We start from the raw sequence: 7,143 nt of genomic DNA, 5'->3' as shown, positions 1-7,143 counted from the left end.
ATTTGTTTTGTGGGTGTGGAGTTTGGTGAGTTTCTTGTAGATTTTGGATACTAGCCCTTGATCTGATATGTCATTTACAACTATCTTTTCCCATTCTGTTGGTTGCCTATTAGTTTTCTTGATTGTTTCCTTTGCAGTGCAGAAGCTTTTTATCTTGATGAGGTCCCAATAGTTCATTTTGGCTTTCATTTCCCTTGACATTAGCAATGTGTCCAGCAGGAAATTGCTGTGGTTGAGGTCAAGGAGCTTGTTTCCTACTTTCTCCTTGAGGGTTTTGATGGTTTCCTGTCTCACATTCAGGTCCTTCCACCATTTCGAGTTTATTTTTGTGTATGGTGTAAGAAAGTGGTCTAGTTTTATTCTTCTGCATGTTGCTGTCCAGTTTTCCCAGCAGCACCTGCTAAAGAAGCAGTCTTTTTTCCATTGGATACTTTTTCCTGCTTTGTCAAAAATTAATTGGCCATACACTTGTGGACCCAGTTCTGGGTTCTTTATTCTATTCCATTGGTCTATGTGTCTGTTTTTGTGCCAATACCATACTGTCTTGATGATGACAGCTTTGTAGTAGAGGCTAAAGTCTGGGATTATGATGCCTCCCGTTTTGGTTTCCTTCTTCAATATTACTTTGGCTATTCGGGGTCTTTTGTGGTTCCATATGAATTTGAGGATAGTTTGTTCTAGCTTTGTGAAGAATGCTGGTGCAATCTTGATGGGGATTACATTGAATGTGTAGATTGTTTGTGTTATAATGACCTTTTCACATGTTTATTCTTCCGTCCATGAACAGGGAATGTTTTTCCATTTCTTGGTGTCTTCTTCAATCTCTTTCATAAGTTTTCTATAGTTTTCATCATATAGGTTTTTTACATCCTTGGTTAGGTTTACTCCTAGGTATTTTTATGGTTTTTTGTGCAATTGTGAATGAGTTCAGTTTCTTGATTTCTCTTTCTGTTGCTTCATTATTGGTGTATAGGAATGCAACCGATTTCTGTACATTGATTTTGTACCCTGCAACTTTACTGAATGCATTGATCAGTTCTAGAAGGCTTCTGGTGGAGTCGATTGGTTTTTCCATGTAGAGTATCATGTCATCTGTGAAAAGCCAAAGTTTGACTTCATCTTTGCCAATTCTGATGCATTTTATTTCCTTTTGTTGTCTGATTGTTGATGCTAGGACTTCCAGCACTAGGTTAAACAGCAGTGGTGAGAGTGGACACACCCGTCGTGTTCCTAATCTCAGGGGGAAAGCTCTCAGTTTTTCCCCACTGAAGATGATATTAACTGTGGGCTTTTCATAAACATATTGAGCCCTCACAAAACCACCAATGCCACTGAAAGCTGGGCCATAGATAATAGCCTCTATCCAACCATATGGTTCTCCCTCTCGTGCATTTTTTGCTCCTCGCATTGGAGGCAAACCTATCCTGACCCCTGAATTAATCATTTTCTTGCTTTGCTTTTTAAACTGTTTTTATTTCACCCATGTGTAGTGTTTAAAAACCTCTTTTGATTTTATTATTTTAGACTCTATAAAAATATCAAATCTATGTAATTTTAGGGGGTTTCTTTTCCATCCAATATTGAAATGCTAAGATTTATGCATACCATTGCAAGTTAATATACTTTATTCATTTCTATTGTTTATATTCTATCATATGGCCATTCCATTTTTGGCTCATCCATTCTCCCATGAGGAGCATTTGTGTAGTTTCAAGTTTGTTTTGCTATGATGAGCAGTAATAATAGAAACGTTCTTGTATGTATCTCCTTTTGTACATGTTCAGAAACTTCTTTTGAGTACAATTAGCAGTGGAGTTGCTGGTTCATAGAATGCATAATTGGTAAAATTTAGGAAATATGACCAAACTAGAGTGGTTGCATCAATTTATTGCATCAATCCTAGCACATATATGATCCTGTGGATCTATGTCTTTTCTTATACTTGATTTTATCAGACTTTAAATATTTTTGCCAGTTAAATAACTATAAAGTGTGGTCTTAGTTTTTATTTCTATGATACAAAACATCTTCTTATAGTTCTTGGCCATGCATTTCTTCTGTGAAATGTCTATTCTTGCATTTGTCTATTTTCTAATAGATTAAGTTTCTTCATTGATTTAAAAGAGTCTTTATAGATTTTACATATTAATTATTTGTTGGAGCTGAGCAGTACAAATATCTTCTCTCAATATTAACTCTTTTTACTTTCTTAAAGAACAGTGCAAAAATCAAATTATTTTTTAAGCATATTCAAATAAATCAATCCCTTTATTTATTTAATTCTTTAAAATATCTCTTAATAAAGTTTTAAAGTGTTCCTTGAAGTGTCTTGCATGTCTTTTGTTAGATACATTCTTAGATATCCTCTGATACTACTGTAAATGATGACTTCTTTTTAGAAGTGTCTCCCTCTCTCTCTCTGCCCCTCCCCTGCTCACACTCTGTCTCTAGTAATTTATCTGGAAATTCTTTTAGGCTCTCATTTACAAATCCTTTTAAATCTGATTTCCTTTTCTTGGTTTATTTTACTACAAGGATTTCCAGTGCAATCTGGAATGTATGTAGTAATTGTAATTATAACAATTATAAAAATGACACATGATCATATTTTTGCTAGATTTTATTTTATTTATTTGTTAAAAAATTTTAAACATTTATTCATTTTTGAGAGACAGAGTGTGAGCAGGGGAGGGGCAGAGAGAGAGAGGGAGACACAGAATCTGAAGCAGGCTCAAGGCTCAGAACTGTCAGCACAGAGCCTGATGAGGGGCTCAAATCCATGAACTGTGAGATCATGGCCTGAGCTGAAGTTGGATGCTTAATCGACTGGGCCATCATAAAAACTCTTTATGAGCTAAGGAAGGTCCTGTTTATTAGTAACTATGAGAACTAAGAATGGTTGTTGAATTTTATCAAAGTTTTTTCTACATTTATTGAAGAATTATATGGCTTTTCCTATTCATTTCTTAATGTGGTGTATTATATTTCTTGATTTTCAAAGTATTGAATCATCCTTTCATACCTGGGGTAAAACTAACCGGTTAAGGTGTATTAACTTTGTAATGTTTTTAGACTAGATTTGTTAATATTTTAAGTATATGTGCATGCACATTGAAAATGGAGTATCATTATTATTTTTTTTTCCTTTCTTAGAACATCTTAGTGTGGTTTTAGTATTAGAGTATGATTTAGTATTGGGGTCTCATTAGTAAGCTGAAGAATATGCCTCCCCTTTCTATTTTATGGAAATGTTAACATACAATTAAGATAGTCTATTAAGATAGTTTCCTAACTTAAAGTTTGGAAAAATATCAGCTGTAAAACTATCAGGTATTTTATTATTTGTGGGAAGATCTTAAAACACAGCTTCAATTTCTTTAATAGTTACAGGGCTATCTAATATTTTTGTTTCTTCTTGAGTTGTTATAGTAAGTTATTTTTCTAGGGATTTAGCCACTTTGTCTAAACTGATTTTCAAAATTATTAGCAAATAATTGTTGGTAGTATCATTTTATCATTTAATCTTTCTGTCTGAAGTGGGGTTTTTTTTGGTAGATTGTCATTTTCATTCACAATATTTTTCATTTATGTTTTCTTTTCTCTCTTTGTTGATGTTCAGGGGTTTCTCGAGTTTCTGTTCTCATTTTTTCAACAAATCTTTTGATTTTGTTGATATGCTCCATTATATTTTTATTTCCTATTTTATTAATTTCTTGTCATATTTTTACCTCTTTTCTTCCATTTATTACTTTTTGGTTTAATTTTTTGTTTTTAAGATGAAGGTAAATTAACTCAGTAATTTGAACCTTCCTTGTTTTCCAATATAGTTGTTTATAGCAATAAATTTACCTTAAAGAATTACTTTGGCTGTACTTTACAGCTTTTGATTATCATGATCACAGTATTAGGTGATATCAGTTAATAATCCTTTATCAGCTGTTTTCATTATCATTCAGTTCTGAATATTTGAAAATTTTATTATGATATCCTATTTAATTTATAAAATAAGCAAAGCACTTTTTTATTTTCAAATTATGGGAATTTATATATATATATTTTAATATTTAACTTAAATGAGCTACTATTAGAAATCATGGTCTGTATGCTACACAGTTTGAAATTTGTTGAGAGTTTACTTATTGGGTTTAGTACATGGTGAAACATTGTATTTCACAGAAACTTGAAAAATGTATATTTAAATCATTGTTGAATACAGAAATCTATATATGTGCATTAAGTCAAGTTGATTAATCATACTGCTCATGTTACCTTTATCTTTGATAGTTTTTCTTGACTTGATATGTCAATAATGTAAAATAGTGTTCAAAATCTACTATAATGATGTTTATAATTTTTTTCAGCAGTTCTATCACTTTTCTTTATGGATTTTAAGATTATTTTATTAGATAAATATATTTAAAAATTGTTATATTTTTTGGTAAATTGAAACTTTTGTCACTATGAAGTCACTCTCTTTATCCCTAATAGTGTTTTTTCCCCTGGTAGTCCAGCTTAAGTCATATTAAAACATCTATATCATCTTTCATTGGTTAGAAGTTGTGATACATTTTTTTTCATCCTTTTATTTTCAACCTTTTTCTTTAGGATTTAGTTTTTTCCTCTTTTCTAAAACATATGTAAGCATTTAAAAAATTCAGCATGTTAATTTTGTATAATAAATAGTCTAAAATATATTTGTACTTATATATTTGGGCCAATTTATAATGTTTGCACATATTATTTTAACTTGTCCAGTATTCTCTGCTCATACAATTTTGCTCACCTTACTTCATGAATCTCTTGCAATATGGCTTGAATTATCTCTCATTTAAAAATTTTTTAAAGATTTATTTATTTTTGAGAGACAGAGAGAGACAGATCATGAGCAGGGGAGGGGCAGAGAGAGAGGGATACACAGTATCCGGAAATATTCTTTTAATGGTGTCTCTCACTTTCTCTTGTTGTGCCTTTGAATATTTTATTTCCCTACTCAGCAGTATTTGGGACTCACTGTCTTGCACACTTTGGCTTGTTTCTTGTGTAGCCCTAAGAAGGAAAACAGACAGACACACACAGAGGGAACAGTAACACACAAACACACAGACGAATCAAACAAACAAACACATTAACAGGGGGAAGGAAAATAAAGAGAATGGAGAGGAAAGAGACGAAAAGAGGAGAAGAAGAAAAGAAAAAGAAAAAGAAGAAAAAAAATTAAAAAAAAATTAAAGGGCGTCAGAGACAACAAACGACAGTGGACAGTTTAAAAGTGTATGACCAGTTGAGGGGAGAGGTAGGGATGAGATATATTCTCCTATATAAAGAAGAAAGGAGAGGAAAAAAAAAGGGGGGGAAAGGAGAAAGGAAAATAAGGAGTAAAAATTTTTAAAAATGTAAGTAAAAAAAGTAATAATAATAAAAAATACATACAGAAAAAAGCAAAAAGAAAAAAATGAAGAAAAAATTATAAAAAAAAAAGCAAAAACAACAACAACAACAACTAAAAAAAAAAAACAAAAACAAAAATGGCAGCTCCCCCTCTTGAATAGGCGTGGTTTGATGTGGTAGGTCTTGGAGGCTGCTCTCAGAGGCTCCGCCTTGGTGTCTGCAGAGATTAGATAGGCAGGTGTCACGCCAAGCTTTGCTGAACTATGAACTGTAGGCCACTCTAATGAGTCCGATCTCCTTTTGCTGCGGTAGAGCCAAGTTGTATTTTCAAGGCCCGCCTTGGTTTAAAGTTCCAGTCCATGCACTTTTTATGCTACCACAGATGAGATGTTTTTGTTTTGGTTGCTGGCTTCTTAGCGGGAGGAATCAATTTGTCTTGGCTCAGGCTGGGATTTCGGCAGCCCCTGCCTGGGGCGAGATGTGCAGCAGGAGGTGATGTACCTGTGCACCATCGCACCGTTGCAGACCCAACCCCCGGCAGGGATGGTGTTAGCGTTGGGGGAGGAATGAGGGCGTAGCTGTTGCCAGAGGCGCACTGGGAGCTGCTGGAAATGAGCTGGGAGCTCTGTAGCCTGGGCGCACACCCAGGTCTCCACCGCCACCAACTCTCTGCAGGGATCGTGTAGAGGTGGGGGCTATTTTTTTTTCCCCTGTTGGCACCCGGGATTCAGGGTTCTCGCGGCCAATGCGGGGGGCGAGATGCGCCGTGGAAATGAGGTGTGTGCTCCCACTCCCAAAACCGAGGTCGAAGTGAGCACCCCTGACACCGCCACTGCAGTGGTGGCCGACTCCTTCCCAAGATGGTGCTGGGCTGGAAGCTGTTCCTTCCCTTGTGCCAACTGGGTTCGGGATTTAGGCTACCCAGCAGTTATCTATGGAGTGAGCTTCTCCAAGCGCAGTTAAGCATTCTTTACCTCTTCCCCAGAGACAGTACTATGAGCGTGTTCAGTCTCTCTGTCTCTTCCCTTTGTCTCTCGGGCTCTGTGCGCTTGCCCCGCATTGGGCTGGGGCTCCCACCTCCCCTGCCCATCTCGGGCTGGCCCGTTTTCCAATCTCCCCAGTTCGCACTCACTCACTCAGGTATCCTTCAGGTTCTCTTCCTTCTGGAGTCTGTCTTTTCTCCTTCCGCTCTTGCAGATGAGCGTAATATCCTTCTCAGTTTGATCAATGGGGCAGACGAAGTTTACAGAGCTCCCTTCCTCTCTGCCATCTTGGCTCCTCCTGGAATACACAGTATCCAAAGCAGGCTCCAGGCTCTGAGCCAGCTGTCAGCAAAGAGCATGATGCAGGGCTCGAACCCACGAACCATGAGATCATGACCTGAGCCGAAGCCGGACGCTCAACTGACTGAGCCATCCAGGAACCCCTGGGTTATCTCTCATTTATTTAGGTACTTTAAACTGCTTTCATTGTGGGTCTTTCTATGGAGGTTTTCTGAGACTTCATATATTTAGAATACTATTGGCCATGCCCTCATACTTGGAATATAGTTTGGCTAAATAAAACACTCTAAATTTTATGTACTTTTGGGTAATACTTTGATATAATTACTCTATTGTCTTCTTGGATTCAGTGTTGTTTTTTTTTTAAATATGATATCAGTCAGATTCTTATTTCTTAGAATGTTCTGCTCTTTCTCTTTTTAAGTTTTTATAATTTTCTCTCCTTTAAATATATATATATATATATATATAT

The sequence above is a fragment of the Suricata suricatta genome, chromosome 1 (assembly GCF_006229205.1).
Source record: "Suricata suricatta isolate VVHF042 chromosome 1, meerkat_22Aug2017_6uvM2_HiC, whole genome shotgun sequence".
NCBI lineage: Eukaryota > Metazoa > Chordata > Mammalia > Carnivora > Herpestidae > Suricata > Suricata suricatta.
Note: the sequence above shows the minus strand (reverse complement) of the source record.